At 46.9% G+C, this 27,997-nt stretch overlaps 1 long non-coding RNA gene, 1 other non-coding gene and 1 pseudogene across 2 annotated transcripts; 2 read left to right on the forward strand and 1 right to left on the reverse strand.

The window, feature by feature from the left end:
• Positions 1–552: 552 nt before the first annotated feature.
• Positions 553–625, forward strand: trnak-cuu (transfer RNA lysine (anticodon CUU)). Its single transcript has one exon. It is a non-coding gene; the product is annotated as a tRNA-Lys (tRNA).
• A 2,178-nt stretch (positions 626–2,803) lies between these two features.
• LOC144511455 (uncharacterized) lies at positions 2,804–20,283 on the forward strand. Its single transcript, XR_013500825.1, has 5 exons — positions 2,804–3,064; positions 7,837–7,890; positions 11,355–11,435; positions 14,080–14,176; positions 19,057–20,283. It is a non-coding gene; the product is annotated as an uncharacterized LOC144511455 (long non-coding RNA).
• A 5,842-nt stretch (positions 20,284–26,125) lies between these two features.
• On the reverse strand, positions 26,126–26,336 carry LOC144511587 (U2 spliceosomal RNA; annotated as a pseudogene).
• Positions 26,337–27,997: the final 1,661 nt, after the last annotated feature.

Below are 27,997 nucleotides of genomic sequence, written 5' to 3' on the forward strand. Positions count from 1 at the left end.
CAGAATCATAGAATCCCTACAGTGCAGAAGGAGGCCATTCGGCGCATTGAGTCTGTACCCTATTCCAGTAACCCTGCACATTTAACACCTAACCTGCACATCTTTGGACATTAAGGGGCAATTTAGCATGGCCAATCCACCTAACCTGCACATCTTTGGACATTAAGGGGCAATTTAGCATGGCCAATCCACCTAACCTGCACATCTTTGGACATTAAGGGGCAATTTAGCATGGCCAATCCACCTAACCTGCACATCTTTGGACATTAAGGGGCAATTTAGCATGGCCAATTCACCTAACCTACACATCTTTGGACATTAAGGGGCAATTTAGCATGGCCAATCCACCTAACCTTCACATCTTTGAACTGCGGGCATGCTGCCTCATTTAGGAATAAAAATAGAACCCGAAATGGGATTGAATTTCAATTGAATATCTTGACCCAGTTATCCTCTGCCCTTTTAGTTCTGCTTCAGTGGCAGAATCCCTCGGAGCAACCTGCACGCACTGAACATCTGAAGAATGTTTCTCAAACATTGATGTTAACAAAAGCCTGGCTAGCTCAGTTGGCAGAACACGAGACTCTTAATCTGAGGGTTGTGGGTTCGAGCCCCATGTTGGGCACCATTGTTTTGGGACGGCACGGTGGCACAGTAATTGGCACTGCTGCCTCGCAGCGCCAGGGACCCGGGTTCGATCCCTGGCTTGGGTCACTATCTGTGCACGTTCTCCCCCGTGTCTGCGTGGGTTTCCTCCGGGTGCAGTCCTTTGTCTGTAGTGATAAGTCAACCATCGCAGAAGAACATCATCTTCAGAGACCATGGGAATAGATCGTACATCGGGAACGGACCTGGTCATTTCGTTCTAAACCAGGTAGTATTTATTTTCGGGTGCAGTTTATCTAACTTCCCCTTAATCCCTGCCATTCACTAGAACTCAGCGTTACTTTAACCTGGTGTTGTTAAAACTCTTACTACATTCATTAGTACCGCAGCTTTTGGTAGCAAACCCCACATTCTCATTACTCCCCGGATAAAGAGGTTAGAGTCGTAAAGATATACAGCACGGAAACAGGCCCTTCAGCCCAACTTGTCCATGCCGACCCGGTTTCTTCCCACAGTCCGAAAGACATGCTGGTCAGGTGCATTGGCCGTGCTAAATTCTCCCTCCGTGTACCCGAACAGGCGCCGGAGTGTGGCAACTGGGGGATTTTCACAGTAACTTCATTGCAGTGTTAATGTTCGCGATACTAATAAATAAACTTCCCGCGAAAAACACGTTGAAGGATCTGATGATTTCTTTCACTCAAACTAATGATTTAAGAAATAATTTTTTAAAAATCTCAAACTAATTGCAATTGGCTTTGTTGTTCGACTACTGACTCAAACTCTTCCAAGCATTCAAGTTTAATGACACAAACAAGAACAGGAGGCAACCCTTAATTCTCTTAACAATCTTCTTTTATTTAACACTTTAGCTACCAACTCAACCTTAAAACAGTTGCAACATTTAAAACTCTTTTGCTGAACTTTAACTCTAATTCTTTAACCAAAAATAAATACTACCTGGTTTAGAACAAAATGACCAGGTCCGTTCCCGATCTATTCTCATGGTCTCTGAAGATGATGTTCTTCTGCGATGGTTGACTTATCACTGGACTGCACATCTCTCTTATCCACAAATTCTTTCATCTTTTCCAGAAGGTTCCCTGGCACCCAGCCAATGGTGTAACCGGAAACCGATGACATTGCTCGAACAGCCAATGAAATTACTTGTAAACGTCTCCAATTAGCTCGTTTCAGATAGCATGTAGCTCACATTGAGCCCATAAACCTTGGTGCCATTAGGTCGAACTCAAAGTAAACAAGTTTGCATAGTTGGTCAACATAGGAGCTTCAACTCACAGCTCACAGACCAGGTCATGGCTCACAGCAACCCTGCAGCCTTCATCTGTTTCAAATTACATCTTGACCAGAAATCCCAGCATGCTTAATTCAGTTACACCATTGCTTTTTAAAGCTAATATTGCACTCTCCTTTCCATCTCCCCTATGTACTCTATGAACGGTATGTTTTGTTTGTATAGTGCACAAGAAACAATACTTTTGACTGTATCCTAATACATGTCACAATAATGAATCGAATATTGTAGTTAAAATCATTGTCATTCTCTCTGTCTAGCTTACACCTCTTAGAACATAAGAACTAGGAGTAGGCCACCTGGCCCCTCGAGCCTGCTCCGCCATTCAATAAGATCATGGCTGATCATTTTGTGGATGCAGCTCCGCTTACCCGCCCGCTCACCATAACCCTTGATTCCTTTACTGTTCAAAAAGTTATCCTTGCCTTAAAAACATTCAATGAGGTAGCCTCAACTGCTTCACTGGGCAGGGAATTCCACAGATTCACAACCCTTTGGGTGAAGACGTTCTTCCTCAACTCAGTCCTAAATCTGCTCCCCCTTATTTTGAGGCCGTGCCCCCTAGTTCTAGTTTCACCCGCCAGTGGAAACAACCTCCCTGCTTCTATCTTATCTATTCCCTTCATAATCTTATACGTTTCTATAAGATCTCCCCTCATTCTTCTGAATTCCAATGACTAAAGTCCAAGTCCACTCAGTCTCTCCTCATAAGACAACCCACTCAACTCCGGAATCAACCTAGTGAATCTCCTCTGCACCCCCTCCAGTGCCGGTATATCCTTTCTCAAGTGAGGAGACCAAAACTGTACACAGTACTCCAGGTGTGGCCTCACCAGCGCCTTTTACAGCTGCAACATAACCTCGCTGTTTTTAAACTCCATCCCTCTCGCAATGAAGGACAAAATTCCATTTGCCTTCTTAATTACCTGCTGCACCTGCAAACCAACTTTTTGCGATTCATGCACAAGGACGCCCAGGTCCCTCTGCACAGCAGCATGCTGCAATTTGAAGCCATAGCAACCGTAAATCCCTCGGCAACATTGCTTACACACCAAGAACACATGATTTTTTAAATTTCTGATAGTTTTAACCCTTTTGTTTTTTTGTTCTTTTTCCAGTGGCTCCTGAGGGTATGGCAGTAAGGTAAGCAGTTTATAATCTTCGATTAAAGCAAAATAGTGTGGATACTAGAACCTGAAACCAGAACGGGGCGGCACAGTGGTTAGCACTGCTGCCTCACAGCGCCAGGGACCTGGGTTCGATTCCAGCCTCGGGAGGAGTCTGCACATTCTCCCCGTGTCTCTGTGGGTTTTCTCCGGGTGCTCCGGTTTCCTCCCATACCCCAAAGATGATGTGGAGATGCCGGCGTTGGACTGGGGTGGGCACAGTGAGAAGTCTCACAACACCAGGTTAAAAGTCCAACATGTTTATTTGGAATCACGAGCTTTTGGAGCGCTGCTCCTTCATCAGGTGAGTGGCGAGGTAGGTTTCGCAAACACGGTTATATATAGACAGAGACACAATTGCTAGATAATGGTTGGAATGCGAGTCTTCACAGGTAATCACGTCTTTACGGGCGCAGACAGTGCAAATGGAGAGAGGGATAATCACAGGTTAAAGAGGTGTGAATTGTCTGAATCCAGGACAGTTAGTAGGATTTTGCAAATCCAGGCCAAATGGTGAGGGTTACACATAGTGTGATCCCGGTTGAGGCCGTCCTCTTGTGTGTGGAACTTGGCTATCAGTCTCTGCTCAGCAACTCTGCGCTGTCGTGTGTCGTGAAGGCCGTCTTGAAGAAAGCTTACCCGAAGATCGGAGGCTGAATTCCCTTGACTGCTTAAGTGTTCCCCCCGACTGGAAGGGAACACTCCTGCCTGGCGACTGTCGTGCGGTGTCCGTTCATCCGTTGTCGTAGCGTTTGCATGGGTCTTGCTGATGTAGGCTTGCACAATCTGTACTTGTAAAGACTCCAAAGGTTGATTGGCCGTGCTAAATTGACCCTAGTGTCAGGGGGATTAGCAGGGTAAATGTGAGAGGTTACGGGAATGGAGCCTGGGTGGGATTGTGAGCAGTACAGACTCGATGGGCCGAATGGTCTCCTTCTGTACTGTAGGATTCTATGACTTGATTACCTGAAAAGACTCGCTTTCCAACCATTATCTTGCAAATTGTGTCTGTGTCTATATATACCGTGTTTGTGAAACTTGCCTCTCCACTCACCTGATGAAGGAGCGGCGCTCCGAAAGCTCGTGATTCCAAATAAACCTGTCGGACTTTAAGCTGGCGTTGTGAGACTTCTTACTGAGTCCAAAGATGTTGCGGATTAGCCCATAGTAAAATGCGTGGGGTAACGGGGATGGAGCAAAGGGGAGGACTTGGGTGGGATGTTTTTTTTTTTGGAGAGTTGGTGCAGACCCGATAGGCCGATTGGTCGCTCTCTGCACTGCAGGGACTCCATGATTCTAACAGAGAACGCTGGAAAAACTCAGCGGGTCTGGCAGCATCTGTAAGGAGGGAAAGGAGAGTTGACATTTCGAGCTTCTTTGTAAGAACTGAAAATAAGAGTCACAGGGACTTGGGACATTAGCCCTGTTTCTTTATCCACAGATGCTGCCAGACCTGCTGAGTTTTTCCAGCATTCTCTGTTCTATAATCTTTGACAGATCGCTTTGAGGTTTTCTGTAAACGGAGGGAATCCCACATCGTTGATCTGCGACAGCTGGAGTATTGTCCTCTAGGTCTCTTCATCTGAGATCGGATGCACTTGTCCAAGAAGGATGAGGGGTGACCTTGTAGAAGTTTACAAAATCATGAGGGACATCGATAAGGTGAATAGCCAAGGTCTTTTCCCCCAGGGTAATGGAGTCCAAAACTAGAGGGCATAGGTTAAAGGTGAGAGGGGAAAGGGAGCTGAGGGGCAACATTTTCACAGAGGGTGGTGCTTGTATGGAATGAGCTGCCAGAGGAGGTGGTAGAGACGGGTAGAGTTATTAACATTTAGAACATAGAAAAGCTACAGCACAAACAGGCCCTTCGGCCCACAAGTTGTGTCGAACATGTCCCTACCTACTAGGCTTACCTATAACCCTCTATCTTACTAACTTCCACGAACTTATCCAAAAGTCTCTTAAAAGACCCTATCGAATCCGCCCCCACCACCACTACCGGCAGCCGATTCCACGCACCCACCACCCTCTGAGTGAAAAACTTACCCCTAACATCTCCTCTGTACCTACTCCCCAGCACCCTAAACCTGTGACCTCTTGTGGCAACCATTTCAGCCCTGGGTAAAAGCCTCTGAGAATCCACTCTATCAATACCCCTCAACATCTTATACACCTCTATCAGGTCACCTCTCATCCTTCGCCTCTCCAAGGAGAAAAGACCTAGCTCTCTCAACCTGTCCTCATAAGGCATGCCACCTAATCCAGGCAACATCCTTGTAAATCTCCTCTGCACCCTTTCTATGGCTTCCACATCCTTTCTGTAATGAAGCGACCAGAACTGGGCACAGTACTCCAGGTGGGGTCTGACCAGGGTCCTATACAGCTGCAGCATTATCTCCCGATTTCTAAACTCAATTCCTCTCTTGATGAAGGCCAGTATTCCATACGCCTTCTTAACCACAGCCTCCACCTGCGACACTGCTTTGAGCATCCTATGAACCTGGGACCCCAAGATCCTTCTGATCTTCCACACTGCCAAGCGTCTTACCCTTAATATTATATTCTTTCATCCTGTTCGACCTGCCAAACTGAACCACCCCACACTTATCTGGGTTGAAGTCCATCTGCCACTTCTCCGCCCAGTCTTGCATCTTATCTATGTCTCGTTGCGACTGCTGACATCCCTCTACACTATCCACAACATTTGGACAGGAACATGGATGGGAAAGGTTTAGAGGGATATCGGCCAAACACAGGCAAAAATGGGACTAGTTCAGTTCAGGAAACTGGGTCGGCATGGATACGTTGGGTCTGTTTCCGTGTTGTATATGCCTATGACTCTACGAAGAATTATTGGGCTGGTTCCTGGGATGGAGAGGCAGTGGGGTAGTGGTATTATCGCTGAACTAGTAATCCAGAGATGCAGGGTGATGTTCTGGGGACCTGGGTTCGAATCCCATCACAGCAGATGGTGAAATTTGAATTCAATTAAAAAGAAAATCTGGTATTTTTTTAAAAAATGTTTATGAGGTGGCACAGTGGTTAGCACTGCCGTCTCTCAAGTCCTGGGAACTGGGTTCGATTCCCGGCTTGGGTCACTGTCTGTGTGGAGTCTGCACATTCTCCCCGTGTCTGCGTGGGTTTCCTCCGGGTGCTCCGGTTTCCTCCCACAGTCCGAAGATGTGTGGGTTAGGTTGATTGGACATGCTAAATTAACTCTTAATGTCCCGGGATGTTGGAGGGATGAACAGGGTAACTAAGTGGCAAGAGGGCCTGGGTGGGATTGGGATCAGTACAGACCTGATGGGCCAAATGGCTGCCTCCTGCACTGTAGGGATTCTGTGTTTCTAGGTGAAGGTTGTCCTATGAATTGTGATCGAGTCGACGAGGCCTATGTTCTCTGGAGTTGAGAAGAATGAAGTGCGATCTAAATGCCTCATAAAATTCTTTTTAAAGGGAGTTCAACTAGTTGATGAAAATATGTCCCCCAAAATATGGGGTGTCGAGGACGTACGGTCTTGAGATAAGGGGGTTGATCTTTGAGATGGGGAAGGATTTCTTCAGTTGGAAGGATTGTGGACTTCTAGAATTTGTTAGCCCTGGGAGCTGTGCATGATCTGATTTGGTTTATTGTCACATGTATTGGGATACAGTGAAAAACGTTGCTTCTTGCGCACTATACAGACAAAGCATACCGTTCATAGAGTACATAAGGGAGAAGGAAAGGAGAGGGTACAGAATGTAGTGTTAAAGTAAAGTTTATTTATTAGTCACAAGTAAGGCTTGCATTAACACTGCAATGAAGTTACTGTGAAAATCCCCTAGTCGCCACACTCCGGTGCCTGTCCGGGTCAATGCACCCTAACCAGCACGTCTTTCAGACTGTGGGAGGAAACCGGAGCACCCGGAGGAAACCCACGCAGACACGGGGAGAACTGCTTGAAGGGCTGAGTGGCCTCCTCCAGTTCCTAATTCGCACCTTATGTACAAGCAGACCATTCCACGATGATTGGTGACTAATCCACTGAGTGGCAGTTGTCAAACTGTCCCGTCTGGAGTGGTCCCTGCGAAATACATAAATATTCCACATTGGAATTTGACATTTGAGGGGCGGCACAGTGGTTAGCACTGCCTCCTCACAGCGCCAGGGACCCGTGTTCGATTCCAGCCTCGGGTGACTGCATCTTCTCCCCGTGCCTGCGTGTGTTTGCTCCGGGTGTTCCGGTTTCCTCCCACACTCCAAAGATGTGCGGTTTAGGTGGATTGGCCATGCTATAATGTCCCTTAGTGTCCCAAGATGTGTAGGTTGGGTGAATTGGCCATGCTAAATTGTCCCTTAGTGTCCAAAGATGTGCAGGTTAGGTGGATTGGCCATTCTAAATTGTCCCTTAGTGTCCAAAGATGTGCAGGTTAGGTGGATTGGCCATGCTAAATTGCCCCTTAGTGTCAGGGAGATTAGCAGCGTAAATACTTGGGGTTACGAGGATAGGGCCTGGGTGGGATTGTTGTTGGTGCAAGCTTGATGGGCTGAATGGCCTCCCTCTGCACTGTAGAGATTCTATTATTATGCATGCATCGTTCAAACGAACGGACCTGGAGTTGAATATTTTTTTAAAAAACAAATTTTGTGCTTCATACCGAGATCGATTGAGGTTTTGGGGAGGAGCGGGGGAAATAATGACATGAGTCTTTTTAAAGAATTGTTCGTACATTTTGTCTGAACTGAAAATCTCCTTTCTTCCGCTTCAGTTTAACAACCTGCAGCTTGACCTGGAAGAGGAATTTCCAGACCAACTAAAAATAGTAAGTGAACACCTACATCACGTTATCAAAAAAAGGTCCAGCTTTTTAGGTGGCTTGCTGTCGTCTGATGTTAAAAGTCATTTAAAAACACCAACACCAAATAATGTCATTTGAATTTTAATAGACCTCATTGCCTTTTTAAACGAGGGACACAAGTTAAAAGTGAGGGGTGGGAGGTTCAGGGGGGATTTGAGGAAAAATCTTTTTACCCAGAGGGTAGTGAGGGTCTGGAATGCGCTGCCTGGGAGGGTGGTGGAGGCGGGATGCCTCACATCCTTTAAAAAGTACCTGGATGAGTACTTGGCACATTATAACATTCAATGTTAGCGTTCATGTCGAGAGGGCTAGAATACAAGAGCAGGGATGTATTTCTGAGGCTGTATAAGGCTCTGGTCAGACCCCATTTGGAGTATTGTGAGCAGTTTTGGGCCCCGTATCTAAGGAAGGATGTGCTGGCCTTGGAAAGGGTCCAGAGGAGGTTCACAAGAATGATCCCTGGAATGAAGAGCTTGTCGTATGAGGAACGGTTGAGGACTCTGGGTCTGTACTCGTTGGAGTTTAGAAGGATGAGGGGGGATCTTATTGAAACTTGCAGGATACTGCGAGGCCTGGATAGAGTGGACGTGGAGAGGATGTTTCCACTAGTAGGAAAAATTAGAACCAGAGGGCACAACCTCTGGCTAAAGGGACGATCCTTTAAAACAGAGATGAGGAGGAATTTCTTCAGCCACAGGATGGTGAATCTGTGGAACTCTTTGCTGCAGAAGGCTGTGGAGGCCGGGTCATTGAGTGTCTTTACGACAGAGATAGATAGGTTCCTGATTAATAAGGGGATCAGGGGTTATGGGGAAAAGGCAGGAGAATGGGGATGAGAAAAATATCAGCCATGATTGAATGGCGGAGCAGACTCGATGGGCCGAGTGGCCTAATTCTGCTCCTATGTCTTATGGTCTAAGGCTATGGGGCAAGTGCTGGCAAGTGGGAATAGGTGGGCAGGTCAGGGTCTTTCATGCATAGGTGTAGACTCGATGGGCCGAAGGGCCTCTTCTGCACTGTAGGATTTTGTGATTCTTTCCGTCTTTTGTCCTAAGTTGTTGCCTATGTGGAGCGATGCCAATTTCTGGGGTGTTTTTACTGCATAAGTGCACCATATAAATGTTATAAAGATTAGACTAACCGCAGCCACACGTTACGGTTTGTATTCCATCCTGACTCACGCAGAGGACTGGGGACACTGGAGACAGGATTTTGCAGCTGTTCCCACCAGTGGGATTGTCCAGTTCTGCCGACTGTTCCCCCTGACCCCTCCACGGCAACAAAACACACCAGGGGAGGTGTGGAAAATCCCACCCTGGTAATCTGAACTAGTGTGTGCTGGAAATACTCAGCAGGTCAGGCAGCATCTGCGGAGAGAGAGAAACAGAGTTAGCGTTTTGGGTGTGTGACATGTACTCTGATATGCTATTTCCTGCGTTTTCTCTCAATCCCACATATCACGGACTTGTTCATCACCTTTGTACTGCGAGGTTGGCACAGTGGTTAGCACTGCTGCCTCACAGCGCCAGGGAGCCAGGTTCGATTCCCGGCTTGGGTCACTGTCTGTGCGGAGTCTGCACATTCTCCCCGTGTCTGCGTGGGTTTCCTCCGGGTGCTCCGGTTTCCTCCCACAGTCCGAAAGACGTGCTGGTTAGGGTGCTAAATTCTCCCTCAGTGTACCCGAACAGGCGCAGGAGTGTGGCGACTAGGGGATTTTCACAGTAACTTCATTGCAGTGTTAATGTAAGCCTACTTGTGACACTAATAAAATTTAAACTAATGGCCATACTTACCATGGGTTGACGTGTCCCCTTCAAAGTTTCCTCTTGTGGAAGAATCTAGAACTAGGACTCACTGCTTCAAAAATAAGGGGGTGGCCCATTTAAAACAGAAATGCGGATACAAAGAACAATACAACACAGGAACAGGCCCTTCGGCCCTCCAAGCCCGCGCCGCTCCCTGGTCCAAACTAGACCATTCTTTTGTATCCCTCCATTCCCACTCCGTTCATGTGGCTGTCTAGATAAGTCTTAAACGTTCCCAATGTGTCCACCTCCACCACCTTGCCCGGCAGCGCATTCCAGGCCCCCACCACCCTCTGTGTAAAATACGTCCTTCTGATATCCGTGTTAAACCTCCCCCCCCCACCCCCCTCACCTTGAACCTATGACCCCTCGTGAACGTCACCACCGACCTGGGAAAAAGCTTCCCACCGTTCACCCTATCTATGCCTTTCATAATTTTATACACTTCTATTAGGTCACCCCTCATCCTCCGTCTTTCCAGTGAGAACAACCCCAGTTTACCCAATCTCTCCTCATAACTAAGCCCCTCCATACCAGGCAACATCCTGGTAAACCTCCTCTGTACTCTCTCTAAAGCCTCCACGTCCTTCTGGTAGTGTGGCGACCAGAACTGGACGCAGTATTCCAAATGCGGTCGAACCAACATTCTATACAACCGCAACATCAGACCCCAACTTTTATACTCTATGCCCCGTCCTATAAATACATTTTTTTTCCCGTGAGGGTGGTGAATCTCTGGAACTCTGCCTTCCACTGCCTTCTGAGGAAGGGAGTTCCAGAGACTCACCACCCTTACGGGAAAAAATTACTGTCACAAATAGGCTTACATTAACACTGCAATGAAGTTACTGTGAAAATCCCCTAATCGCCCACACTCCGTCGCCTATTCGGGTACACTGAGGGAAAATTTAGCACGGCCAATGCATCCTAAACAGCACGTCTTTCAGACTGTGGGAGGAAACCGGGGGAAACCCATGCAGACACGGAGGAGAACGTGCAGACTCCGCACAGACAGTGATCCGAGCCGGGAATATTTAAACAGTTATGTACGAGTACACAGAACATGTACACGTTCCTCCAGAGTTTATAAATTCAATCATAGAAATCATAGAAACCCTACAGTGTAGAAGGAGGCCATTCGGCACATCGAGTCTGCACCGACCACAATCCCACCCAGGCCCTACCTCCACATATTTTACCCGCTAATCCCTCTAACCTACACATCCCAGGGCACTAAGGGCAATTTTTTTTTAACCTGGCCAATAAACCTAACCCGCACATCTTTGGACTGTGGGAGGAAACCGGAGCACCCGGAGGAAACCCACGCAGACACGAGGAGAATGTGCAAACTCCACACAGACAGTGACCCGAGCCGGGAATCGAACCCGGGACCCTGGAGCTGTGAAGCAGCAGTGCTAACCACTGTGCTACCGTGCCGCCCAATCTGTCAACTAATGAAAGACGTGCCTTGTGCGATATTGGTTTTATTAAGAAAGGACCATAGTTTTTAAATTTAAGGCAGAGATAACATCTTTGAGGCATCAATGCGTTCCAGGCTGACGTTGCGATCGTGAATGGCCCAATTTTTTCCCTTTTTATTTAAATGTCCTTTTTTTTTTCCAGACTGGAAAGTCTGTCCCAGGGAATACCGGATGCTTTGAGGTTCTGCTAAAGGGATCAGAAAAAGTCCTGCATTCCAAACAGGTTAGTAAAGATTGTGTGTTGTTATCTTAACTCTGCGATTAGGGCTTGTCCACTGGCTTGGGGATCTTTATGGAAACACACTGTGCAGCCAATCATTTTGGCAAATTAAACAAATTGAGGGACAGAGTAGAAGGGGCAGGCCCCTAAAGGGGTGGGGGCAGAGGGGTACCCGAAAATAAAAACCAAGTGTAAAGGAAACTTAAAACATCAAACCAAAATGTGGTGTCACTAAAACACTCTGGCCCAATGAACACGGAAGGCCTCAACAGTGCCTGTGGACTCCGCTTTCTCCCTCTCCAAGGACACCCAGCCGTGATGTGCCCTCGCTCACCTGCTGCCTGGACCTGTTTATGGCGAGTTTGGGCAGGCTCAGGAAATAATCATAGAACACACACAACGAGCGCCTGTTACCAGGGGAACTCGTACGCAACGAGCGCATGTTACCAAGGGAACTCGTACGCAACGAGCACCTGTTACCAGGGGAACCCGTATGCAACGAGCGCCTGTTACCAGGGGAACCCGTATGCAACGAGCGCCTGTTACCAGGGGAACCCGTATGCAACGAGCGCCTGTTACCAGGGGAATCCGTATGCAACGTGTGCCTGTTACCAGGGGAACTCGTACGCAACGTGTGCCTGTTACCAGGGGAACCCGTACGCAACGAGCGCCTGTTACCAGGGGAATCCGTACGCAACGAGCGCCTGTTACCAGGGGAACTCGTACGCAACGAGCGCCTGTTACCAGGGGAACACGTACGCAACGGGCGCCTGTTACCAGGGGAACACGTACGCAACGGGCGCCTGTTACCAGGGGAACTCGTACGCAACTTGCGCCTGTTACCAGGGGAACTCGTACGCAACGGGCGCCTGTTACCAGGGGAACCCGTACGCAATGAGCCCCTCAGGGAGATCAATCGGTGATTTCCACCCCCCCCCCCCATAGACCTTGTGGGAGGGATGGGGTTTATCATGATATCCATCCACAATGGTTTAAATTCAAATTTATTTTCAAAATTTGGTATTTCTCTCACAAATGTCGTTTTTATTTCAGTAAAGCAGTCTGCTTTGCTTGTCCATTGTGGCTTCTACGGGGATCCAATCCCACACCAGTGTGGTTGATTTCTGACTGCCTTGGTACTTAAAGAAGTCACCATCTTGGCAACTAGGGGTAGGTCGGCACGGTGGCACAGTGCCAGGGCCCTGAGTTCAGTTCCCGGCCTCGGGTGACTGTCTGTGTGGAGTTTGCACGTTCTCCCCATGTCCTCCAGGGGCTCCGGTTTCCTCCCACACTTCAAAGATATGCAGGTTAGATGGATTGGCCATGCTAAATTGCCCCTTATTGTCCAAAGATGTGCAGGTTAGGTGGATTGGCCATGCTCAATTGCCCCTTATTGTCCAAAGATGTGCAGGTTAGGTGGATTGGCCATGCTAAATTGCCCCTTAGTGTCCAAAGATGTGCAGGTTAGGTGGATTGGCCATGCTAAATTGCCCCTTAGTGTCCAAAGATGTGCGGGTTAGATGGATTGGCCATGCTCAATTGCCCCATAGTGTCCCAAGATGTTCAGGTTAGGTGGATTGGCCATGCTAAATTGCCCCATAGTGTCCCAAGATGTTCAGGTTAGGTGGATTGGCCATGGTAACTTGCCCTTTAGTGTCCGAAAGACGTGCTGGTTAGGTGCTAAATTCTCCCTCAGTGTGCCCGACCAGGTGCTGGAGTGTGGCAACTGGGGAATTTTCACAGTAACTTCATTGCAGTGTTAATGTAAGCCAGCTTTATGACAATAAATGCACTCTAAACTAGGGATGGGCAATAAATGGCACCAAACAGCCAAATCCTGGGAGTGAGTGATTTTTAAAAATGCCACTCTTCAGTTCGCTAGCTAGGCTCAAGTGAGTTGGCTATTGAACTGTAGTGAGGTTTCTTTTAGCTTCCAGCTGCTGGAAAATGGGTGGGAGCTGCCCATACCCATTTTGAGTAGAAATGCAAGTGTTCATCTTGCGTGCCAGCCAGTTCACCCTTGAAACTGAAGGCATATTAACCGTTAGAATTCCTGCTTTTAGTTTTTTGTAGGAACATGGCTCAGTCCGGTGCTTTAAAACGGAAGTACTGAAAGTGCAGGAAAGAAGTTAACATTTCAAAGTCCCGGGGATGGATTTTCCAGCCCCTCCCACCGGGGAGATCTTCCAGTCAATCTCCTCCGTCGCGGGTTCTCCAACGGCGGGACGGAGCAAGCCACGTAAAATGCCGTCGACGTCGGCGGGATTGGAAGATTCCCCCGATGGCAAGCCACTTCCGTTGCTGGAAAACAGGCCACGGGGAGCCCGGAAAACCTGCTCTTTGAAATGTTTCAGCAATCAACGGAAAGTTCCGGTTTCAGAACTCCATTTGTAGTTTATACTTGTTTTTTTTTTTGGTGCCCAATTCTTATTTTTTTTCAACCTCCAGTGTCTTTTCCGGTAACGATTGTGGGTGGGATTCTCCAGTCTCGTCGGTGGTGGGACCCATTGCTGGCGAGAATGGAAAAGTAGCCATTCCAGCCACTCTCGCCGGCACCAAAAAAATCCCAGCCGCAGACGGACGACTTCAGCCGATGTCCGTACGCTGGCCAGATTACTTAATGCACATTCACTTGTTCCCCCTGCAGCATGGAGGTGGCTACGTTGATAGTCACGAAAAGTTTATGAAGATTGTTAACGGAATCAAAGCCGCCCTTCAAGAGTAACACAATGTAATTGGATCAGGTGAGATACTCATTTTAGATTTGTAGGTTAGTGGGGAAACGTGTTGTAATGCACATCAAACTGATCTACGGCGTATCTGGTTGAGATATCAGTCTTGTAAGCGATCGTGCGCCACTGCTCACTGGTCTACCTTCCTGCGAATCTGGCAGTTTAAAAATTCTTACCTTGTTTTCAAATTCCCCTTTCTTATCTGTGAAGTCCCCTCTGCGATCTCAGCGCTACTCCTCCCTATCTGTTGCACATCGCTCCCTGATTGTAATCATTCCACATTGGCAACCATCTCCGCGCTCCTAAGCGGCACAGTGGTTGGCACTGCTGCTTCTCAGCGCCACGGACACGGGTTCGATTCCCGGCTCGGGTCACCGTCTGTGTGGAGTTTGCACGTTCTCCCCCCTGTCTGCGTGGGTTTCTTCCAGGTGCTCCGGTTTCCTCCCACAGTCTGAAAGACGTGCTGGTTAGGGTGCATTGGCCGTGCTAAATTCTCCCTCAGTGTACCCGAACAGGCGCCGTAGTGTGGCGACTAGGGGATTTTCACAGTAACTTCATTGCAGTGTTAATGTAAGCCTACTTGTGACACTAATAAATAAACTTTAAAAATTGGATTGGCCAGGCTAATTGCCCATTAGTGTCCAAAGATGTTTTAAAAGTTTATTTATTAGTGTCACAAATAGGCTTACATTAACACCGCAATGAAGTTACTGTGAAAATCCTGTAGGGTTAGAGCGATTGGGGGGTAAATGCCTTGAGGTCGGCCTGTCGGAGGGTTGGTGCAGACTTGATAGGCTGAATGGCCTCCTTCTGCACAGTAGGGATTCTTTGATTCTAAAGGACAATTTAGCACGGCCAATCCACCTAACCAGCACATCTTTGGACTGTGGGAGGAAACCGGAGCACCCGGAGGAAACCCACGCAAACACGGGGAGAACATGCAGACTCCACACGGAGAGTCACCTGAGGCCGGAATCGAACCCGGGTCCCTGGTGCGGTGAGGCAGCAGTGCTAACCACTGTGCTACCGTGCCGCCCGCTTTTTCCTCCTCCTCACGTAAGCTTCACCTCTTACAGAGCAATATTGATGGAACACATATCCCAGCTGAGATTGAAATGCTAACAGCCAAAGGTTTGAGTGCACAACACCTTCTGGGGCAGAGAGAAGCCAAACTAAACACGTCCGATAAAGGATTTCGGCCTGTTTGTTAACTACTATGTGCTACGAAAATATGAAGGGATTTATTCTGAGTTAATGGAGATCTTATCGTCTCCAATTCACTTTAAATATATCAGATTCCTTTTCCTCCAAAGAGAAGCTGAGGTTAACTACAATTAACTCCCTTGCTGCCCAGGCGATGGCTAATGGTATTATCACTAAACTATTAATCCAGAAACTCAGCTGATGTTCTGGGGGACCCGGGTTTGAATCCCGCCGCGGCAGACGGTGGAATTTGAATTCAGTAAAAAAAAAAATCTGGAATTAAGAATCTACTGATGACCGTGAAACCATTGTCGGGAAAAACCCATCCGGTTCACTAATGTCCTTCACAGAAGGAAATCTGCCGTCCTTACCCGGTCTGGCCTACATGTGACTCCAGAGCCACAGCAATGTGGTTGATTCTGAACTACTCTCTGCAATAGCCTAGCAGACTGTTGAATTGTAACAGTTATTGGTGATGAATAAATGCTGGCTTGCCAGTGATGCCCATATCCCATGGAAGTATGAAAAATAAGTTACAATCCTAAACAGCCCACGTGGCTCAACCAGCCAACTGGTGTTAGCCCTCCACACAGGTTCGACTTCCCCTTTGTTTGCTAGGTTTTTTTCTTCCAAGCGTTAAATGTTCACAAAAAGGCAAAATGCTCAGTGGGTCAGACAGCATGGGGGGAGGTAGGTTGGATTACTGCTTCAAACTGATGTCCTTTTCTAAGGGGGCAATTTAGCATGGCCAATCATAGAGGTTCACAGCATGGAAACAGGCCCTTCGGCCCAACTTGTCCATGCCGCCCTTTTTTTTTTAAACCCCGAAACTAATCCCAATTGCCCGCATTTGGCCCATATCCCTCTATACCCATCGTACCCATGTAACTGTCTAAATGCTTTTTACAAGACAACATTGTACCCGTCTCTACCATTACCTCTGGCAGCTTGTTCCAGACACTCACCACCCTCTGTGTGAAAAAATTGCCCCTCTGGACCCTTTTGTATCTCTCCCCTCTCACCTTAAACCTCTGCCCTCTAGTTTTAGACTCCCCTATTTTTAGGAAAAGATATTGACTATCGAGCTGATCTGTGCCCCTCATTATTTTATAGACCTCTATAAGATCACCCCTCAGCCTCCTCCAGAGAAAAAAGTCCCAGTCTATCCAGCCTCTCCTTATAACCCAAACCATCAAGTCCCGGTAACATCCTAGTAAATCTTTTCTGCACTCCTAGTTTAATAATATTATTTCCATAATAGGGTGACCAGAAATGCACACAGTATTCCAAGTGTGGCCGTACCAATGTCTTGTACAACTTCAACAAGACGTCCCAGCTCCTGTATTCAATGTTCTGACCGATGAAACCAAGCATGCCGAATGCCTTCTTCACCACTCTGTCCACCTGTGACTCCACTTTCAAAGAGCTATGAACATGTACCCCTAGATCTCTTTGTTCTATAACTCTCCCCAACACCCTACCATTAACTGAGTAAGTCCTACCCTGGTTCAATCTACCAAAACGCATCACCTCGCATTTGTCTAAATTAAACTCCATCTGCCATTTGTCAGCCCACTGGCCCAATTGATCAAGATCCCATTGCAATCGAAGATAACTTTCTTCACCGTCCACTATGCCACTAATCTTGGTGTTATCTGCAAACTTACTAACCATGCCTCCTATATTCTCATCCAAATCATTAATATAAATGACAAATAACAGTGGACCCAGCACTGATCCCTGAGGCACACTGCTGGTCACAGGCCTTCAGTTTGAAAAACAACCCTCTACAACCAGCCTCACAGAAGCCAATTTTGTATCCATTTAGAGACCTCACCCTGGATCGCGTGAGATTTAACCTTATGCACCAACCTACCATGCGGTACCTTGTCAAAGGCCACCTAACCCGCACATCTTTGGACGTTAAGGGGCAATTTAGCATGGCCAATCCACCTAACCCACACGTCTTTGGACTGTGGAGGGAACCGGAGAACCCAGAGGAAACCCGTGTACATACGGGGAGAACATGCAAACTCCACACAGTTGCCCAAGGCTGGAATTGAACCCAGGTCTCTGACACACTGAGGCAGCAGTGCTAACCACTGTGCTGCCCACTTTGGAGACACGTTGAACTGTACAGCCAGCGGTTGCAGGGGTAAAGAAGTAATATGACAACTCTGGAGGGATGAGATTGGATTTGGGCAGAGGCGCGATAGGCAGAATTTGCCACCAGCTAATGCCAATCAGTATTGCTGAATAATACTAAATACCAGGCCTGGAAACACCATGGGATTCCAATTCTGTTTTGTCACCTGCCAAAATTCAGTTTCCATGCTATCCCAAGCGATAATTTTTCTAACCTGGGAAGTTTTTAAGTTTCTGGAGAGAATGCACAAGCGCGACATGAGATCTTTGGCACCATCGTGAGCTGGCATTCCAGATCATTTGTCCTCGCGTAGCTTTCAAAGTTTGCTTGAAGGTGGGCAATTTATTGCCTAACTCGTTTAAGTGGGCGGCACGGTGACACAGTGGTTGGCACTGCTGCCTCGCACAGCGCCAGGGACCCAGGTTCAATTCCAGCTTGGGTCAACTCTCTATGCGGAGTTTGCACATTCTCCCCGTGTCTGCGTGGGTTTTCCTCCCACAGTCTGAAAGACGTGCCGGTTAGGGGTGCATTGACCCGAACAGGCACCGGAATGTGGCGACTCGGGGAATTTCACAGTAACTTCATTGCAGTGTTAATGTAAGCCTGACTAATAAATAAATAAAAACTTTAAAACCTTGCATTAAGATACAAAAGTCTGAGGTCACGTACCAACCGACTCAAGAACAGCTTCTTCCCTGCTGTTGTCAGACTTTTGAATGGACCTACCTCGCACTAAGTTGATCTTTCTCTACACCCTAGCTATGACTGTAACACCACATTCTGCACTCTCTCCTTTCCTTCTCTATAGAATAGAATAGAATAGAATCCCTACAGTGCAGAAAGAGGCCATTCGGCCCATCGAGTCTGCACCGACCACAATCCCACCCAGGCCCTCTCCCCACATATTTACCCACTAACCCACACATCCCGGGACACTAAGGGGCAATTTAGCATTGCCAATTAACTTAACCCGCACTTCTTTGGACTGTGGGAGGAAACCGGAGCACCCGGAGGAAACCCACGCAGACACGAGGAGAATGTGCAAACTCCACACAGACAGTGACCCAAGCTGGGAATCGAACCCAGGTCCCTGGATCTGTGAAGCAGCAGTGCTAACCACTGTGCCACCGTGCCGCCACGACAAACATACCGTCTGAACGGTATGTTTTGTATAGTGCAAGAAACAATACTTTTCACTGTATAGAATTGTGGTGAACCACTGTTACTACATGTATGTGCCTGGACACACCCATGCTGCACCTGGCCCGAGACTCCTCCCTTTCCACCTGAGACCCCGCCCTTTCCACCCAGAGTGGGGTATAAAGGTGACGGTCCCTCCTCCTCGCCTCAGTTCAGACCAGGTCAGCTACAAGGGTGTGCTCCTGTTCTCGGTGAATGAAAGCCTATTAGTTTTCCCTCGCTCTCAGAAGTCTTCGCATCGTAATTGATAGTGCATCAAGAATAAATCAAATTTCTACACTAAGGATTCTATGATTCTAAGTTTCTAACTAACTGGTGTTTGTCTTTTCTTTCTATATTCTAGTCAAATGTCCGTTTGGCTTTGTACCCCTCGGCTGAACACTTTATGACGGTGATGGCTGAAATGTCTGCAAAGGCACGGCTGTTTCCTGATGTCTACATGGGCTGTCGTAGTGGTCAAAGTTCTCCAGCGTTTGGCTTGTGAATTTACAATATACAAGCATATCTCTTTCTTTTTTTGCCTTTTCTTTTCCCGTCACCAACTTAAGCAGCGGTGCCTTCCCCTTGCAGCAGTGCAAGAAGCTTTAAGTACAACCATTGAACATGTTTACTTTTGGAATTAAAGGGTATAGCTATCCTTTCTTGCAGCTCACTTTTTGTCAAGGGGGTCTGATCGATATGCTTGGTGCAGCCACTAGGATCCTGCAACTGCTAGCTTGAAATCTAGTCAACCCACCACACGCAAGCAGAGGAAAATATAGTTTTCTATATAGCCTAGTTTGACTTGCATTGTACACTCCTGACGTTATTGCCTCCCAAGGAGCATCTGCCACTTGTCCCTGGAGTCAACTATAAGGTGGATTTGTATTGCAACCGCTGGGTTGCTGCAAAGTGGAATAGACTTCACAACAACACCCGAACTTGCAATATAAATACGCGAGGTTTAGCGTCCGTGCAATGTGATGCAAACACACAGAAGCAAAACAAAGGGAAAGGTGATCCAACAATATAAACACACTATCTAGCAAAACATCGGATTGGAAATTAATGCACCCAGAGCAAATTTCTTGCACGGATTTTCAGTTTGCCCCAAGCTGAAGTTTCACCTCATTGACTTTCTGTGGATGACTTCTGTCCTGGCCGTTAGATTATATTTTAAGTGAAACAGTTGCCCAGAGACCTGTACAGGAACGGCCTGCCCGGCAATGTTGTGTGGGCCAGACTTGCAGGTTATAGTTGAGAAACAGGGTACAGAACATTCCTGTCCCCTTTTTAATGAAGATAGTAAATGTAATGTGGTGATTCACAGCAAGGCATACCTTCCACCAGCCTATGGTTGGGCTTGTAAGAACTTGCAGGGTTGAAGCTGCTTCTTAATGCCGCTTTGTGGTGTTTTTGAAGACCTCCAAATGCCTTTCTTTTCTGGGTGACTTTAAAGCAATTGTATTAAGCTGCTGATCTGTACAAGTTTAAAAAATAATCGACAATGTTTGCATAACGGAAGAACTAAAGGTACGTTTTTATCAACCTCAGTCTTGTACCGGAACACATTAAAACACTGTTGACTTTACTTGTATTGTGATGTCTTTTTTCTGTTTTATTTTTAATGAACCAATTTCGGTCACTAGTGCAATGTCTAATTGTTTTATTTCCTGTAATTGTGCACCAGGTTGATTTATTATTGTCACATGTATTAACATACAGTATTGTTTCTTGCGCACTATACAGACAAAACATACCGTTCATCGAGAAGGAAAGGAGAGGGTGCAGAATGTAGTGTTACAGTCACAGCTAGGGTGTAGAGAAAGATCAGCTTAATACGAGGTAGGTCCAGTCAAAAGTCTGACAGCAGCAGGGAAGAAGCTGTTCTTGAGTTAGTTGGTACATGTCAGACTTTTGCATCTTTTTCCCGATGGAAGAGAGTATGTCCAAGTTCCATGGGGTCCTTAATTATGCTGGCTGCTTTTGCGAGGCAGTGGGAAGTGTAGACGGAGTCAATGGATGGGAGGCTGGTTTGCGTGATGGACTGGGCTTCGTTCATGACCCTTTGTAGTTTCTTGTGGTCTCGGGCAGAGCAGGAGCCATACCAAGCTGTGATACAACCAGAAAGAATGTTTTCTATGGTGCATCTGTAAAAGTTGGCGAGAGTCGTAGCGGACATGCCAAATTTTCTTAGCTTCCTGAGAAATTAGGTGGGCTTTCTTAACTATAGTGTCAGCATGGGGGGGGGGGAAACCAGGACAGGTTGTTGGTGTTCTGGATACCTAAAAACTTGAAGCTCTCCACCATTTCTACTTCATCCCTGTTGATGTGGACAGGGGCATGTCCTTCACTACACTTCCTGAAGTTGATAACCATTTCCTTTGTTTTGTCGACATTGAGGGAGAGATTATTGTCATCGCACCAGTTCACCAGATTCTCTCTCCCTTTCCTGCACTCTGTCTCATTACAACCAGAGCAACATCTTTTATACAAACCTTAGAGCATTAATCTTCTCCCTTCAATAAACCACATGATCCCTCCCACAAGCATTCTGCAATTTAATATTACAGCTTCATGAAACACGGAAAATAGGAGGAGGCCATTTGGCCCTTCAAGCCTTTCCACCATTTATTTTGATCACGGCTGATCACATTCATTCCACATATTAAAGAAGCTTTTTTTCCAATTTACAGCAATCAGCTCAAAAAATGCACATCTGATGTGCAGCCGCCATGTTCCTGCCTTCCCCACCGCCCCCCCTCCACCGCCCCCGCCCCCCCCCACCGCCCCCCCCCCCCCCCCCCCCACCACCACCACCCCCCCACCCCCCCCATATCCCTTGAAAACATAAGTAAATATGCACTGATAACCGGAAGATAAGAATCTAAATGTACAAAACATCTATTGATCTTATGTGAGAGTCACTGCTATTGACGCAATACTTTCAGAAAAGATGATTGTCAAAAATCAATATTTAAAAAATTAAGAATCATAGAATCCCTACAGTGCAGAAGGAGGCTATTCAGCCCATCGAGCCTGCACCGACCACAATCCCACCCAGGCTCTGTAACCCCACATATTTACCCTGCTAATCCCCCTGACACTAGGGTCAATTTAGCATAGCCAATCAACCTAACCCGCACATCTTTGGACACTAAGGACCCGATTTTACCATTGCGTTGCGCCCGTTTTCAGGCGTGAAAACTATGTAAAGTCGGGCATGAGGCGAATAGCGCGATCTGTGCCTGTGTCTGCGCAGATTCTCACTTTACCAAGGCCCAAAAATGGCCGTGATCGGAACCATGCCTGAAACAGACGTGATGTCAATTTAAATGCATTTGCATGCATTTAAATTGACTTGATGAGCTGGACGCCCAATCTTACCAGCATTTCCCCCTTTACCACTGCGTTCACCCGTCCAGATTCGGCGTGAAACAGACCTGCTCGGCAAAGGTCTGTTTTAGGCGCTCCAGCTTTTGAAGAGGTAAGTTCAGAGCTTCCAACGGCTCTCTAACTCAGATCGGTGGTGGAGGGGGAGGGAGGTGGGGCAGATCATTCTCTGGTTGGGGGGGGGTGAAGGGAGGAGGATGCGGGTCAGATATATCTCTGGTGGGAGGAGGAGGAGGGAGGCCCGATCATTCTCTTTGGGGGGCGGAGAGGGGAGGAGGAGGGCCAGATTGCTCTCTGGTTGGGGGGGAGGGAGAGGTGGAGGAGGGAGGCCCGATTATTCTCTGGTGGGGGAGAGGGAGGGAGGGAGGGAGGGCCAGATGGTTCTCTGGTGGGGAGGGGAAGGGGGGACTGCTGCCACTCTGTGGGCGATCGGTGGGGGTGGAAAGGAAGCAGGGTGTTGTGATTGGTCTGGGTAGTGGAGGGGGGGTGGGTGGATAAAGGGGACAGTTATGTTATGAGAGTGGGGCGATATCTGTGGGGGGCCATTGCTCCCGCTTTTTGCTTCCGGGCTGTTTTATCTGCTTTTTGTGGGGGCCATCACTACCGGGCCGCTTTATCTGCTTTGAGGGAGTATTTTTCAAATTCTTTTTTACTGCACATGTGCAGTTGAAGGCTCCGATTGGAGCAGCAGCGTTTCGGGTGCAATAAGCCCCGCCCACAGCGCGATTCAGACTTGCGATTCTTTTTTTTCCAGGCTAAGTGCGTACGGGGGCGCCTGAGGGCAGGTTTCCAAGTCGGATCTGAATTATGCCCAGATTCAGCACTTAGAATCAAAATGGTAAAATCGTCCCCTAAGGGGCAATTTGGCACGGCCAATCCATCTAACCTGCACATCTTTGGACTGTGGGAGGAAACCGGAGCACCCGGAGGAAACCCACGCAGACACGGGGAGAATGTGCAAACTCCACACAGACAGTGACCCAAGCCGGGAATCGAACCCAGGTCCCTGGCGCTGTGAGGCAGCAGTGCTAACCACTGTGCCGCCCCTATTGTTGGAGTAAGGCAAAATATACTTTGAATGATCATTTGTGATCTTAGTACTTCATTATGTAGCACGCTCGAGTGTTAAAATATGGATGTTTTGTTCAAAGTCTAACCACTCTTAAAATCCCTGGGGAATGTACATGCCATTAGTTTATTAATAAACCTAAATAATTGGTCAACCGTTTGGAGGAGAGAACTGACCTAGATTACTGAGAGACTTGTCCTGCAACCAAGCAGAGTCCTGAAACCAATATCCTTCGCTGGTGTTGGGCTAAAGCTAAGATAGCAGTTCTTCATGTACTGGGTCAAAGCTTGCAATTCCTGGCACCAAGAGGAAGGGGCAGCAATGTCTGGAGACCTAACCTATTTTCCTGTCGCAAAGGCAAGATTGGAACACTCCTTCCAAGGAATGCTCTTTACTGCGATGCTGTTTACAGCTGAAAAAGAGGAGAGGCTTTAGCATGTTATTACTGTGCCAAAGGATCATTTTGGAAGGGAACTGCGCTGAATTTGGCCATTGCGATGGCACTATCCTTGTATGAAAGGAATGAAGACAAGGCACTGGAGTTTGAGTGCAGAGTCATAGAATCCCTACAGTGCAGAAGAGGCCATTCGGCCCATCAGGTCTGCACCGACTCCCTGACAGAATATCTTACCCGAGCCCTCACCCCCGCCATATCCCCGTAACCCCACACATTTACCATGACCAATCCATCTAACCTACACATCTTGGGATGCTAAGGGGCAATTTAACATAGCCAATCCATCTAACCTACACATAGAGTCATAGAGGTTCACAGCATGGAAACAGGCCCTTCGGCCCAACTTGTCCATTCCATCCAGCTTTTACCACTAAGCTAGTCCCAGTTGCCCGCGTTTGGCCCATATCCCTCTATACCCATCTTACCCATGTAACTGTCTTAAATGCTTTGTAAAAGACAAAATTGTACCCGCCTCTATTACTACCTCTGGCAGCTTGTTCCAGACACTCACCACCCTCTGAGTGAAAAAATTGCCCCTCTGGACACTTTTGTATCTCTCTCCTCTCACCTTAAACTTATGCCCTCTAGTTTTAGACTCCCCTACCTTTGGGAAAAGATATTGACTATCTAGCTGATCTATGTCCCGCATTATTTTATACACCTCAATAAGATCACCCCTAAGCCTACTTGTGACAAATAAATGAACTTTAAACTTTTAAACTCCAATGAATAGAATACTAACCGACTTAGTCTCTCCTCATATGAAAGACCTGCCATCCCAGGAATCAGCCTGGTAAACCTTGGCTGCACTCCCTCTACAGCAAGGACATCCTTCCTCAGACAAGGACACCAAAACTGCACACAATACTCCAGGTGTAGCCTCACCAATGCCCTGTACAATTGTTGTAAAACATCCCTATTCCTATGCTCAAATCATAGAATAGAATCCTTAAAGTACAGAAGGAGGCTATTTGGCCCATCGAGTCTGTACCGACCACAATCCCACCCAGGCCCTATTCTCGTAACCCTACACATTTACCCTCCTAATTCCCCTGACAATACGGTCAATTTAGCATAGCCAATCAATCTAACCCGCACATCTTTGGACTGTGGGAGGGGACCGAAGCACCCGGAGGAAACCCACGGGGAGAATGTGCAAACTCCACACAGACAGTGACCCGAGGCTGGAATTGAGCCTGAGCCCCTGGCGCTGTGAGGCAGCAGTGCTAACCACTATGCCATCGTGCTGCCGTAGGCAATGAATCCTCTCGCTATGAAGGCCAACGTAGCATATGCCTTCTTTCCTGCCTGCTGTACCTGTGCGCTTACTTTCACAGAATGATGCACAAAGACACCAAGGTCTTGTTGAGTGTCCACCTCTTTCGATTTACACCCATTCAAATAATAATCTGTCTTCCTATTATTGCTACCAAAGTGGATAACCTCACATTTATCCACATTATACTGCAACCAATGCTATTGTTGCAGTAAGTCACTATAATCAGTGATTCAATCCTTTTGTAGAAAGATAGAAAAAGGGCTATATAAGATTGGCAGACTCCGCTAGGTTTTTGTTTAATCAACTTAGATGTATAATTCACTTTAAATCAATGGGGAGCAAGTTTGTTCGTAATTGTAATGAGGTGTTTTAAATACTTTGTAGTTTTAAAGGTACATGTAATACCTTTAATTAGTCCATACACATATTTATATCTTCTAGACATTTTTAGAAGTTAAACAAAGAGACTTTGATGCAGTTACAGACTGCCCTTTGATACTAAGCATATGTTAGATACAGTCCTTTAATGCACCCAACTGTTGGAATCACAAGGCCAGAAAGGAGACTTAATTCCCTCACCAGACACCTTATCAGAAACAACTGATACAAGAGTGAGTTTTAATAAGGCTGCCTTCACAGTTTCTAATCAAAACAGAGTCAGAAAGACATTAATGTCTTAGCTAATGAAACAGTTATGGTAGGGGACTTAGTGGGAACTGACAAGAATTAATGGTGACATGATGATACCCCTTTTAATTGTAGGTAGTGATAAAAAGCTCAGTCATTGAATTGATAAGTAATGTATAATGTGTTTCATTATGTTGGCAATAAATAAAACTTATCAGAGCTATAATCGGGGAATATCCTGAAGGCAACTTGAGTTGACCACATCCCTTCGAGATTCAGTTAACTTCACTGTCAAGGCCACAGAATACTAATGGCTTTTGGAGGCCCCCGTTATCAATTAAAGGATGCCCATGTGAGACTGTTTTAGTGAAGATGCTTTGTGAGGCTGCTATCAAAATAGAGGCATGATGTCTAAGAGACTGGAGGACAGGCTTTGGGACGATATATTGTGGTATCCCACAAGGTATCGTGATCTCATAGGTCAGGGTGGTTCAGTATTTTTTTATACTTTTCCAATTCAATCAAATCAAGTCCAATTCAGAGTCTCAACAAGTTGAGACATTTCCGATCTAGGCTGACAAGACAGGGCCTACACTCCTGTCTTGGGTCTGATCTACATGAGCCAAGCTGATTGGAGTAGGTGCAGACTCACCTCCTCCAAGGCTTGATCTCATTTGCATCTTAGCCAAAAGGCCGAGATGCCGCTTTTAAAAATTGCTTCATATGAAAATGAAGCTTAAATGTAACCTAATGACCTCAACCAAGTGCAGCATCCTCTTCATACTACACTTGATCTTAGCCAAAAGGCCGAGAAGCGATTTGGATCAATACGTAAAGAGTGTCATTTGTACCACTTTTGATTGGGGTGGCATGGCAGCACAGTGGTTAGCACTGCTGCCTCACAGCTCCAGAGGCTTGGGTTCAATTCCCGGCTTGGGTCACTGTCTGTGTGGAGTTTGCACGTTCTCCCTGTGTCTTCGTGGGTTTCCTCCGGGTGCTCCGGTTTCCTCCCACAGTCCGAAAGATGTGCAGGTTAGGTGCATTGGCCATGCTAAATTGCCCCTTAGTGCCCCGGGATGTGTAGGTTAGAGGGATTAGCGGGGTAAATGAGTGGGGTTGTGGGGATAGGGCCTGGGGTGGGATTATTGTTGGTGCAGACACAATGGGCCGAATGGCCTCCTTCTGTACTGTAGGATTTCTATGATTCTTTCTATGATTGGATTGTGTCCAACTGACTGTGAGCTGCGGGATTGTATAAACCAGGATGATTTTCTTTGTCTGGTGGAGTGGTGCCTCTGACCCATTGTATCAAGAACCTACTCCTTTGCTAGCAAGTAAAATGAAGACAATCTGTCGGTTAAGTATCTTGTGTTAATGTGTATTTGTGTTAAAGTCAAACTAGGAAGTTGAGATTTTGACACTTTCTTCTTTGAATAAAGTTCCTCTTTTTAATGACAGTATGTTGTCATCAATCGAAAATTAAACTTTGTAAAGGGACTTAATTAATAAACTCCAACCATAGATATAAAAGGAAAGCATAATATTGTTGCTGATACCTACGATGCATTCTGATCCCTCCCAGGCCAATCTGTTACATAGGATCTCAAGCGTAACAGCATATGCTGCATGCCCCATGTTTGAGCTCATGCAGGCAACGATTTAGCTGTGGAAGAGATAGGGTAGGTGGGTCCAAGGGCTGCGCTGTATTATTCTTTAATATCTCATTAACAGAGTTTAAGGAAGGGAACATTGGGGATGTAAGAAATTTGGGTTATTCTAATTATTATATCACTCCAAACAGAATAATGTTGCACCAGTCGCTGAAGGTAAGCATGCAGGTGCAGCAGGCGGTAAAGAAGGCAAATGGCATGCTGGCCTTCATTGCGAGAGATTTCAAGCAGAGATGCGTTGTTGTAATTATACAGGGCCTTGGTGAGGCCACACCTAGAATATTGTGTGCAGTTTTGGTCTCTCTTTTCTGAGGAAGGATGTTCTTGCTCTGAAGGGAATGCAGTGATGGTTTACCAGGCTGATTCCAGGAATGGTGGGACTGTTGTATGAGGAGAGATTGACTAGGTTAGGATTGTTTTCACTGGAGTTCAGAGGGGGGATCTCATAGAGACTTATAAAATTCTAATAGGACTAGACAGGGTGGATGCAGGGAGGATGGTGGGGGAGTCCAGAATCAGGGGTCAGGATTCAGGGTAGACCATTTAGGACGGAGATGAGGAGACATTTCTTCACCCAAAGAGTGATGAGCCTGTGGAATTCATTACCACAGGAAGTAGTTGATGCAAAACATTGAATGTATTCAAGAGGCGGCTGGATATAGCACTTGGGGTGAATGGGATCAAACGCTATGGGGAGAAAGCAGGATTAGGCTATTGAGTTGGATGATCAGCCATGATCATAATGAATAGCGGAACAGGCTCGAAGGGCCACATGGCCTCCTCCTGCCCCTATCTTCTATGTTTCCATGA

The sequence above is a fragment of the Mustelus asterias genome, chromosome 24 (genome assembly GCF_964213995.1).
Source record: "Mustelus asterias chromosome 24, sMusAst1.hap1.1, whole genome shotgun sequence".
Lineage (NCBI taxonomy): Eukaryota > Metazoa > Chordata > Chondrichthyes > Carcharhiniformes > Triakidae > Mustelus > Mustelus asterias.